The following is a 12,466-nucleotide window of genomic DNA, read 5'->3' as shown; positions in this document are numbered from 1 at the left end:
ATAAATACAGCTTCACACAAAAGATGGCATTCAAATTATCACCATCATAAACAATCTATTTATAATAAACCATAAATCAGACTTTCCTGGCGTAAAATTATTCATGCCAGTGAATTAATCAAGAATTTGAAAGCATACAAACACTTTACCAAGTATCCTGAACAGAATGTACTGGGCCATACTTGTTATTTCTAATATAACTATAATAGGATAGTAACAAATACCTCAACAGCTACTACAGAAATGCCCTTTCCCACTTGTGTACACTAAACACCAAATGTTGAAGTCATGTACGTAAAGATCTAAAAGTTAACATTTTATAAAAGTTTGATTATGCTGAGGTTTTTCTTTAATAAAGCTACTTATTTTTTCTTAAGTGATCCACCTTCTACTCTGCTTTCCAGGTATTTGTCCAATTCTTCCTCCTTCTTCACTGCTTCTGGCGATACTTTGGGTGAATTTGGAAAACAGATCAATATCACACTCATGTTGTCTCGACTTCCCTTATACAAACAGGTGTCGACTATTTCATTGCAAACTTTCTCAAGGTCATCAGTGACTTCAAGTCTGGATCTTACAAAATCACAGAGCTCTTCATTTCCCATGGCATCCCAAATACCATCACATGCAAGAATAATGAATTGATCATCTTCTTCAGATCTTTCAATATCATGGACTTCAGGCTCTGGTGAAACAAGCTGCTCTGTAGGACCTTTTCCATGGACACATTTGTAATCAAAGTCCCCAAGGGCCCTTGACACAGCCAGAGAGCCATTCACATGCTGAATCATTACAGAACCACCTGCATTCTGAATTCATTCTTTTTCCAGCGGATTACTTGGTTTGTGATCTTGTGTGAAGAAGTAAACTTTCCTGTTCCTAGACAGTAACCCTCTTGAGTCTCCACAGTTGAAGTAGGTGTGTTGAGGAGAAATCAGGACACCCACAGCTGTTGACTGTTAGGGACCAAACGACAGGCTCTAGGACCTGTGTCATGTTTACCAGAAAGAGACAGGATATGCGCTCATCCTGCCTGGCCAATCATGTAACGCCAGCTACTCCTGTAACTGAGACAAAGAACTGCCTGTATATAAGCCACCATACTCCTTTTTTCAGGGCTCTTGTCAGATTCCCTTGTGTGGGATGAGACTTGGGCCCTAGCGCGCTAGGAATAAACAAACTCCCTTCTTGCGTTTGCAATACTGTGGTGGACTTGCTCTCTCAGTCGGTTCGGAGATACGGGCTTGGAGCATAACATCTGGGGGCTCGTCCAGGATCTCTGTCCCGCCGGGGAGGACAACTCTCCTGGTAGAAGGGAGTAACCTCGTTAGGAGATAAGAGCTCTGAGCACTGGTGCTAACGTTGCAGAAGCCCAGATTAAGTCCGGGGCCCAGTATCGTACTGGGGAGGCATCTGGCTGTAAAGTGCAGAGGCAAGTCCAGCATAAGGCCGGGGCCTAGTTTCGTGCTGGGGAGGCAGCTGGCTCTGGTTACTGGATTAAGTCCAGCGTAAGGCCAGGGCCCGGTTTTGTGCTGGGGAGGCGGCTGGCTCTGTGAACATCCTGCAGGTAAGATTGAGTGCATTGTCGGTGGCCACCTTGTGTTTGTTATCTGTTTGTCTATTCGTGGTGTCTGTGTTGCTCTTTCTGTGCTCTGTTGTCTCCCAGTGTACTTTTCTGTGATCATGGGACAAACAACTTCTACTCGTTTATCTCTTATGATTAACCACTTCTCTGATTTCAAGTCTAGAGCACAGAATCTATCATTGCTGGTGAAGAAAAGCAAGTTAGTAACGTTTTGTTCTGCCGAGTGGCCTGCTTTTGATGTCAGCTGGCCACAAGAAGGCACCTTCAGCCTGCCTACTATTTGAGCGGTCAGAGAGAAGGTGCTCGCCCCCTACCCTTCGGGACACCCAGCCAGACCAAACTCCATACATTTTGGTCTGACAGGACTTGGTGGAAAACCCCCTGGCCTGGCTAAACCTTTTGTTTTTCAGCCCCTCACTTCCCTTCCCTCTTCCCCGCCCTTGCTTCCACAGGTTCCACAGGTTTCATCGGGAGAAGCCAAAAAGAAAACCAAGCCTTCAGCTCCTCCCAGAAAAAGGGGCCCCACCTAGGAAACTCTGGGAAAGGCGAAAAAAAAAAAAAAAATGGCCGGCACAGCGGAAGAAGACCCGGAGATTCCCTCCTCCACCATTCATGCATTTCCGGTCTGGGCAGGGCCATCCAGAGAGGGTGGAGAATGGACATATCAGTATTGGCCCTTCTCCACTAGTGATTTGTACAATTGAAAAACCCAGACTCCCTCCTTCTCTGAAAAACCGCAGGGTCTTATTGATCTTTTAGAGTCTATCCTGTTTACTCACAATCCCACTTGGGATGATTGTCAGCAACTGTTACAGGTACTTTTTACTACAGAGGAGCATGAACGGATCCTGTCAAAAGCCCGGAAAAATGTGCCAGGGGTGGATGGGAGGCCCACAATACAGTCTAACCTCATTGAGGAGGGGTTCCCCTTGGTGCGACCCAACTGGGACTTCGAATGTGCTGAAGGTAAGGAGCGTCTCCGAGTGTACCGTCAGACTCTCATGGCTGGCCTTAGAGCGGCCACCAGAAAGCCAACTAATTTGGCCAAAATAAATCCAGTGAGACAACAGCCAAATGAGAGCCCAGCAGCCTTCCTGGAAAGGATAATGGAAGCTTTTAGACAGTATACCCCTATGGACCCACAGGCAGATGAGTCACGAGTGGCAGTTATGTTAGCACTTGTAAATCAAGCAGCCCCTGATATTAGAAAAAAGTTACAAAAGATAGAGAGGTTAAGTGAACAATCCTTGCAAGATCTAGTGAGGGCAGCCGAGAGAGTTTTTAATCATAGAGAGACCCCAGAAGAGAGAGAGGACCACATTAGAAGAGAAGAAAGAGAATTTAGAGCTGAAGAAAACCGTAAAAATCAAAAAGAGCTGGCCCAGATATTTTTTGCTGGGGGTTGAAAACAAAAACAGGTTCCAGAAAGGAAAAAAGTTGGACTCAAAAACTGAAGAAAAAACGACAAGGTGTAAGCTTGAGAAAAACCAATGTGCGTTTTGTAAAGAGTTTGGACATTGGAAAGATAAATGCCCCAAGAAAAATCTAAAAGAGGGGCCCAAGGACCCCAAGAACAAGACTCGCTCTCCAGACAGTCATATCCTCTATGCGGGTGAGGATAGCGACTAGGGGGTCAGGGCTCGAAGCCCCTCCCCAAGTCCTGGGTAACTATAAATGTGGAGGGGAAACCGGTTGGCTTCATGGTGGACACGGGAGCCCAATACTCAGTCTTAAACCAAAAAGATGGACCCATGTCTAAAACAAAGTAGCTGGGTGCAGGGAGCAACCGGGACTAAACGATATGGATGGACTACAAAACGGCATGTGAACTTGGGGGCCCACCAGGTAACCCATCATTTTCTGGTGATACCTGAGTGTCCAGCGCCCTTGTTGGGAAGAGATTTACTGTCTAAAGTGAATGCCCAAATTCATTTCAACCACGGACAAGTGTCGGTTTTAGATGGGACCGGGCATCCTCTTCAGGTCCAGTGTCTGGCATTAAAAGATGAATACAGACTCTACTTGCCAGAGGCCCCAGCGACAATAAGCCCCGAAGTACAACCATGGGTTCAAAGATACCCTCAGCCCTGGGCTCAAACAGCAGGAATGGGACTGGCCAAACAGAGGCCCCCTATCATTGTGGAACTGAGAGACAGTGCTTCCCCGGTGAGGGTACGGCAGTATCCCATGAGTCAAGAGGCTCGACAAGAAATTACTCCTCATATACAATGCCTCATAGATGCTGGGGTCCTGAAAAGGTGCCGGTCCCCATGGAACACTCCCCTGTTGCCTGTGAAAAAGCCTGGGGGAACTGATTTTAAACCGGTTCAAGATCTACGAGAAGTCAACAAATGGGTGAATGACATTCATCCTATGGTTCCTAACCCTTATATATTGCTAAGCAACTTGCCTCCAAACTACATTTGGTACACTATTTTAGATTTAAAAGATGTGTTTTTCAGTTTGCCTCTTGCCCCCGCAAGCCAAGAGATCTTTGCCTTCTAATGGCAGGAAGACGGTAGTCAGACCCCTGTGCAGCTGACATGGAGTCGCTTACCACAGGGTTTCAAAAACTTGCCCACGTTATTTAATGAGGCCCTGGACGAAGACCTCCGTGAGTATCGGGTTGAACACCCTACCATTGTTTTATTACAATATGTTGATGACCTTATGCTGGCAGCGGCTACAGAGAAAGAGTGCCAAGAGGCAACAGGTGACCTTCTCCAAACCTTGGGGACTTTAGGTTACAGGGCCAGTGCCAAAAAGGCCCAGATTGCCAAGCAAGAGGTTACATACCTCAGTTATAAGATAAAACAGGGCCAGAGGTGGCTAACACAGGCTATAAAAGAAACCATCCTCCAGATCCCTGAGCCGGCTAACCCTAGACAAGTGAGAGAATTTCTGGGAACTGTGGGATATTGCCGGTTATGGATCTTGGGGTTTGCAGAAAAGACCAGGCCCGTATATAAAGGGACCAAAGAAAACAAGGACTGGGAATGGACTGAGCCAATAAAAGAGGCCTTCCAAGAGCTCAGGCGAGCCTTGCTAGAAGCTCCTGCCCTTGCCCTTCCTGACCCATCTAAGCCTTTCCAATTATTTGTAGATGAAAAGCAGGGGATAAAAAAAGGGGTACTAACACAGAGATGGGGACCATGGAAGCGACCTGTAGCTTACCTTTCCAAGAGACTGGACCCAGTGGCAGCCGGATGGCCACCTTGCCTCCGTATCATCGCGGCCACTGTGCTTTTAGTCCACGATGCTGATAAACTGACTTATGGACAGAGACTCTTGGTCCACACTCCTCATGCCATAGAGAGAGTTTTAAAGCAACCCCCAGGTAAATGGATTTCTAATGCCCGCTTGACACACTACCAGGCCTTGCTACTTGACACCCCATGGATTCATTTCCAAATGCCCTGCACTCTAAATCCGGCCACTCTTTTGCCCAATCCGGAGGAAAATAGCCCCCTCCATGATTGTGATGAGATACTGGCCGGGGTAACAGCAATGCGAAAAGACTTAACCAATACTCCACTGGATAACAGTGAGCTAAAATGGTCCACAGATGGCAGCCGTTATATAAAAGATGGACAGAGACGGGCGGGAGCCGCAGTAGTAGATGACTCTGGACAGACGATATGGGCAGAGGCCCTTCCCCTGGATACCTCAGCACAAAAGGCAGAGTTAATTGCCCTGATTCAAGCATTAGAGAGAGCCAAAGGAAAAAAAAATAACTATTTTCACTGACAGTCGCTATGCTTTTGGCATGGTACACATCCAGGGCCCAATATATTGGGAACAGGGGTTTTTGACAGCTGAAAAAAAAAAGGAAATTAAAAACTTGCCTGAAATACGTAGACTTTTAGAGGCTGTACAGATGCCTCAGGCTGTGTCAATAGTACACGTACCTAGACATCAGAAGGGTGACAGCCCCACGGCAAGAGGGAATCATGCTGCAGACCTGGCAGCTCAAAAAGTAGCTGATGAAGATTTCATCACCCCTGTGTTGGCGATCGGACTTCCACCTCCAGGTATGGGAACTCTGCCCCCAACCCCTGAGTATTCATCCACAGACCTTGCTTGGATCCAAAAACACACCAACCTTCAAAAAGATAAAAATGGATGGTACTGAGACTCAGACGGCTACTTGATACTCCCTGCTCAGTTGGGACGGCAACTATGTGAGCATTTGCACTTGTCTACTCATCTGGGAGAAAAGAAGACTCTGATGCTCTTTCAAACTGCACGCCTCCAATTTCCCCGGCACCAGACAACTGTAAAGAACATAGTGCATGCTTGTAAGGCGTGTCAACAGATGAGGCCAGGAAAAGGACAACATGCAGGACTGAGATATCGGGGAGAAGGACCAGGGCAACACTGGGAAATAGATTTCACCGAGGTAAGGCCAGGCAAGAATGGTTACCGGTACTTGTTAGTGTTTGTGGATACCTTCTCAGGGTGGGTGGAGGCTTTTCCTACAAAGGGAGAAACCGCGATGATAGTGGCAAAAAAGATTTTAGAAGAAATAGTTCCCAGGTTTGGCCTGCCAGTGAACATCAGCTCTGATAATGGACCTGCTTTTGTGAGTCAAATAGTTCAGAGCCTTGCCCTAGCCCTGGGGACTAAATGAAAGTTACATTGTGAATACAGTCCACAGAGCTCAGGGCAAGTAGAAAGAATGAATCGGACTCTAAAAGAAACTTTAACTAAATTGGCTATAGAGACTGGCAGGGACTGGGTGACCCTCCTTCCCTTCGCCCTCTTCCGTGCATGTAATACTCCTTATCAACTTAATCTGACCCCATTTGAAATTCTGTATGGGAGACCTCCCCCTGTATGTCCAATGTTTAAAGGGAAGAAACTACCGCCTCCCACGTTGGGGCAATTCCAGGCGGCCTTGATGGCCTTAAGCAAGGTGCACTCTCCTGTCTGGAAACTGCTCTGGGAAATACATGCAGGTCAAAATAAGGGAATTATTCCCTCACATGACATTGGCCCAGGAGACTGGGTATGGGTCAAAAGGCACCAAACCAAGGCACTAGAACCCAAATGGAAGGGTCCTTATATTGTTCTTCTTACCACCCCAACTGCCCTAAAGGTCGACGGTATCGGGCCTTGGGTTCATTGCAACCACGTACGCCCGGCTGCTTCAGCAGAGCAGGAAGACGCTAAGAAAGAATGGGAAGCATCTCTGCACCCGTCCAAACCCCTGAGGCTAAAGCTTCGAAGGCACCAACAGGACCAGGACAACTCGGCTGGGCCGTCTTGTGGATGACCCAGTTACTCTGCTCCGGAGTTGCCAGCGTGAACCCACATCAACCCGTCAAAATCACCTAAAAACTGCAAAATAGACTAACACGTGAGATGCTTAACTCCACCACCGAAATACATCCACCAAATACTTGGTGGCCAGACTTATACTTTGACCTTAAGCCAATGGTAAATATACCCTGAAAGAGGGGCAAGCTCCGAAATCATGCATTCTGGGCATGTCCAGGTGCGCCCAGGCATAACTAAAAGATCTGTGGGGAGATACAGGGGGGACTCTGTGCTGCCCTAAAAAAAAAAGAGTGTTGTTTTTATGCTGATCACACAAAAATAGTTAAAAAATCTATGGCCAAAATAAGAGAGGGACTAGCCCGATGTAAACGAGAACGTGAGGTTCAACAAAGATGGTTTGAGTCTTTGTTTCAACAATCCCCTTGGTTGACCACCCTAATCTCCACCTTGTTGGGACCCCTGCTAATACTTTTACTAATGCTTACCTTTGGCCCATGTATTATCAATAGACTTATAGCCTTTGTAAAAAAACGCATAAATACAGTACAGCTGTTTGTGCTTCGACAACAATATCAAACTGTGTCTCAAAACCGAGATGAAGCTTCCTCTATATGATCTAAGGACAGGGGGGAATGTTAGGGACCAAACAACGGGCTCTAGGACCTGAGTCATGTTTACCAGAAAGAGACAGGATATGCGCTCATCCTGCCTGGCCAATCATGTAACACCAGCTACTCCTGTAACTGAGACAAAGAACTGCCTGTATATAAGCCACCATACTCCTTTGTTTGGGGCTCTTGTCAGATTCCCTTGTGTGGGATGAGACTTGGGCCCTTAGCATGCTAGGAATAAACAAACTCCCTTCTTGCGTTTGCAATACTGTGGTGGACTTGCTCTCTTGGTCTGTTCGGAGATACGGGCTCAGAGCATAACATTGACCCACTTCTGTCAGCACCGTGTTTCTTCTCCGACATACCTCTCATGTTCATCAATCTCCAGGAAACCTGTTCTGATTCCATTCTTCACATTTTCCACAGAAGGTGCTCCTGCAGACCCTTTAAAATCCTGGTTATTGGTGATGTGATCTAACAAATGCTCACAGCAGTATTTGGCAACCTGAGAAACAGCATGCCCATCATACACAGCAAAGAACGACCATGTTTCAAGTCCACTTGTCAAACCTATCACAGCAGTATGTGCATCCTTCATTTCAACTCGCCAGCCTTGCATGCTGCTTAGCCCATATCGCAACCCATTACCCTGCCCCTGGGCATTATGTTTTCCATCTTTGGTTTGTCTAAAAATGCTCCCATTATGTCTTGATTCTCTAGGTCCGGAGCAGCCGCGGACGGGCAAGTCCCTGGTCCCTGAGGCGGCGGCGGGCTACTGCGGCCGGGGAGGGGGCGGGAGGGGAGTCATCGAGGCTGCGGCCGGCCAGGTCAGGCCGGGGAGGGGACGGAGGAGGGGAGGAGCCGGGCTGCGTCCAGGCCCGCGGCTCAGATCAGCCGGCGTTGGAGCGGGAGGTGGAGATCGGGTCCGGGAGGGAGGAGGAAGAGCCGAAGAGTCATAGCTTTCACGCCCCACCTGCCTGGCGCCCCCCACCCCCCACTCCCCAAACTGTGGTGTTGGAGAAGACTCTTGAGAGTCCCTTGGACTGCAAGGGGATCCAACCAGTCCATTCTGAAGGAGATCAACCCTGGGATTTCTTTGGAAGGAATGATGCTAAAGCTGAAGCTCCAGTACTTTGACCACCTCATGAGAAGAGTTAACTCATTTGCAAAGACTCTGATGCTGGGAGGGATTGGGGCAGGAGGAGAAGGGGATGACAGAGGATGAGATGTCTGGATGGCATCACAGACACGATGGATGTGAGTCTGAGTGAATTCCGGGAGACGGTGGTGTGACAGGGAGGCCTGACGTGCTGCGATTCATTGGGTCACACACAGTTAGACACGACTGAGTGACTGAATTGAACTGAACTGAAGTAATGTGTTGTTACAGATAGCCAGTCAACAACTTGATGTAATTAGATTCATTAGTTTTTGTTCTCAGTTTTTTCAGTTCAGTAGAGTCCTACAGTTGTGTCCATCTCCTTGCAACGGCAAGACTGCAGCATGCCAGGCTTCCCTATCCATAAAGAACTCCTGGAGCTTTCTCAAGCTCATGTCCATTGTCTTGGTGATGCTATCCAACTATCTCATCCTCTGGCTTCCACTTCTCCTCTTGCCTTCAATCTTTCCTAATATCAATGTTTTTCCAATGAGTCAACATGTTTAGTATGCATTCAGTCTCTTTTAAAATAAATCAACATGAATTAAATTCTTCTCTGTCCCCACTGCACTCCCAGCTCTCAGCCAGAAACAAAAACCTGCAGAAACTGAAGGCTGATTCCAGCACATCGCTGTGGAGATTTTGTTCCCACTTTTTTTTTTTTTTCCAGGAAAATAAAATTAATTGCTAACATTAAAAACAGTAGATTGTACAGAAATATACAAACTTCTGATTCTCTTGAAAACATCACCAACTGGCCTGCTTTCCAGCATGGGTGAAGTGGAAGAAAGGCTGCCCCAAGAGTTAAGGCCTGTGCTGCCCAGATTCCAACATGGCCACTTAGCCCTAGTATCATTTCTCCTGCCTCCTGGGGCCATGCGTTCATGAGAACTAGACTTCTAGCTCTCTTAAGATAAAGACTAATTTTGTCTTGATTAGCTTTGACTTTGAAGCCTTTAACCCAGAACCTAGCACACAGTTCTTCTTTGTACAGCTGTTGGATGATATAAAACACTTGTGGATGCATATGACATTTATTCCAATACTGGAACCATGCAATTGAAGTACTTCTCTGCCCTAAATCCTTGATGCAGCCTGGTATCATAGATGCTCCTGATGTCTGCCAATAGACCCACTACCTAAAGCCAGTTGTATGTCCCTGGGCTGTCCCTGAAGTCTTCACTTTGCCATTTGACAACTTATCATCTTAGCAATGTCCTCACCAGTGAAGACAAAGATGCATATCTCATGAGGTGGCTCAGAAGATGACATGATACCACGTGTGTCAAGCATGGGCCTTAGTATCCATTTCCATGGTGTTCTTAGCAGTTATTTCTGCAAGTAGGCAAGATTCTCCATCTTCTTAGATGTCCATGCAGATCAGTTTGATTTTCCACCCAAGCTTCAAGGAAGAGATTACAGTTCAATTCTCTGTATTCTGAAAAGCTTCAAAGTCCACTTGCCAATGACACTGATGAAGGTAAAGATGTTATCGAGACTTGTGTGTGTGTGTGTGTGTGTGTGTGTGTGTGTGTGTGTGTGTGTTTCAGATCTTTTAGTGGCCTAAAAAAGGGGAAAATTAGGGTAGGTCAGAACTTATGTAACTAGGGGCTCCCGGTCACCACTACATGCTAAGAACCTAAAGTACTCCCTGAGTACTTGGAGCCAGGAAAGAAGCATGAAGTGGCTTGTGCTCCTCGGGCTGGTGGCCTTCTCAGAGTGCATAGTCAAGTAAGTAGGGGACTATATGTCACATCATATTCATTTCTCAGATTTTTCTTTTCATCTGATTATTCTTCCAGCCATCAGGTTTAGAAGGGAATGGAATATTTCCCAAAGAGTCTTAAAGATCAACTCTTCCTTATCGATAAGTAACTTGCTATAGGAACTGTGGATACCAAGGTTTTGGTGTAGATTTGGGTTGCACAAATCTTAGGGTCCTGTCATGTCATGACCTATTGAAAATGCAACTCCTTGCAACTGTTCAGTGCACAGTCTATGCAGATGTTGATGTGGTCCTGAGGAATAGCACTTTTCTACATTTTATTCAACATGTCCTCTTTTCCCCCTGTCTACTTCAGTGTGTATATGCCTATGTCTGCATCTCTATATCACTGTCATTTATCTCTCCATCTCTTTGGAAGTGACTGGGAGTATATTTCTCTTTGTGTTGTTTGCTGTTAATTTTTCATTTGACGTGTCCTTCCTACTCAAGCCTCTGAATTTCCCTTACTTATTCCCTATATCTTGGATTCTTCTTTCAACTCTCTCTTCTCTTTTAACTTGGAGGAAGATACCCTGTTTTATATACACTGTTTTATATCTGACAAGCAGTGTGACCACAGCCAACTCAGAAACCTCTTGCATTTCAATTTTTTCCCTTGTAAAAGAGGATAAGAGTCCCCCTTCTACCTCCTTCCTTGAGGTTCTTTGAGAAGGAATGAGCGGGATGGCAACAGCAATGCTAATGGCCATCATTGTTGACACTTCCTATTTAACAGGTACCTTATATCCATCACTACACTTATCCCCAAGATATTCTATTAGGAGGGTTTATATTGTTACATTCCACCATTTTGCCCAAGGGGAGACTGAGACACTACATGGTCATATATCTTACCCAAATTGCAGAACAGAACCTGTATTTAAATCTATGCCTTTACCATGGTATATGCATAAAATTCTGATGATAATGTGCCTCATAAAAATGATTAGAAAACACACAGGGCCATTACAATGACAGTTATACCTTAACACTGACAGCTAATTGTGGCATCTTCGTTGTTTTCTTTGTCAAATGCTTGGTGAAAGAATACCTCTAAGGAGAGTGAAGACCATGAGAAAAACCCTCAGTGGAAAAAAACATACTGAGCAATTTCTTGAAGGAGTTTGGTAACAGACTATCCCAGATTTCTTTCCGTGGCTCTAATTTGACAATTCACCCGCTGAGAAACAGCCTAGATGTGAGTATTTAGGAGAATGGTGCTCCACAGCGCCCCCTGGTGCTCTAGACTAGCATGGGGCTCATCTGGAGGTGTCAGGTGGGATGTTGGGGTTGGGCTTCCTGCAGGAGGCAGAGACACTGGAAAACAGGGACCCTAACCAGAGGAGAAGGCACTCTCATCCTCAACTGTTGGTCTTTGTGACTGGGCCTGGCAATAACCAGGTGGCAGGTAAATATCCATTTCTGTGTCAAACATGTGTCATTAATTTAAGGGTGATTGTTCCTTCTGAACTAAGTGAGCACCTCAGTTACAGATAAAGAGTGAACCATCACTGATCAAAAGGTAGAACCAACTGCAAAGCAATTGTAAATCCCTAGGTAGAGGAATTCAGTTTTCACAGATGTAACAATGACAGCAGAAAAAAGATATTGAACCTGTATTCCGTGTATGGCCATAAGAATTTAACACAGTGCTTATTGTTTTTAGATTAGAAAAGGGCTTATTTTGTCTTCAAGAATGCCCATGCCAGCCTGAGAGATAGGCAAAGAGTAAATACATGTCAAATGAAAGGGTCACATGTGTGGAGTTGATTGGATGTGGTCTGAGTTTAGAGGGAGTGGCTGTGTTTGATCAAATAGGACCTCCTGGAGAAAGGGGTGCTAAGGCTTGGTTTGAAGAGACTACATAGCTTCTCAAACGAAGGCACAAAGACTTCCCTGGGTGTCCAGCAGTCTTGGAGGCCCAGTGATTATGCCTCTGGGTTTCCCAGGCAAGAGGTACCACTTCAACGCCTGGTCATGGAGTCAATATCCTGCATACAATGAAGCACAGGAAAAATATATCAAATGCAGATATGTCTGTGACCAAAGTCTGTGAGCAGCACGGT

At 46.0% G+C, this 12,466-nt stretch overlaps 2 pseudogenes; one reads left to right on the top strand and one right to left on the bottom strand.

Annotated features, from left to right (window-relative positions):
* Positions 1-362: 362 nt before the first annotated feature.
* Positions 363-8,193, bottom strand: LOC128068970 (protein phosphatase 1A-like; annotated as a pseudogene).
* Positions 8,194-10,313: 2,120 nt separating this feature from the next.
* LOC128069151 (pregnancy-associated glycoprotein 1-like) overlaps positions 10,314-12,466 on the top strand; it is a 52,934-nt pseudogene continuing 50,781 nt past the window's right edge.

Source organism: Budorcas taxicolor, chromosome 25 (genome assembly GCF_023091745.1).
Source record: "Budorcas taxicolor isolate Tak-1 chromosome 25, Takin1.1, whole genome shotgun sequence".
Classification (NCBI taxonomy): Eukaryota; Metazoa; Chordata; class Mammalia; order Artiodactyla; family Bovidae; genus Budorcas; species Budorcas taxicolor.
Note: the sequence above shows the minus strand (reverse complement) of the source record. Positions and strands in the feature narration are given on the sequence as shown.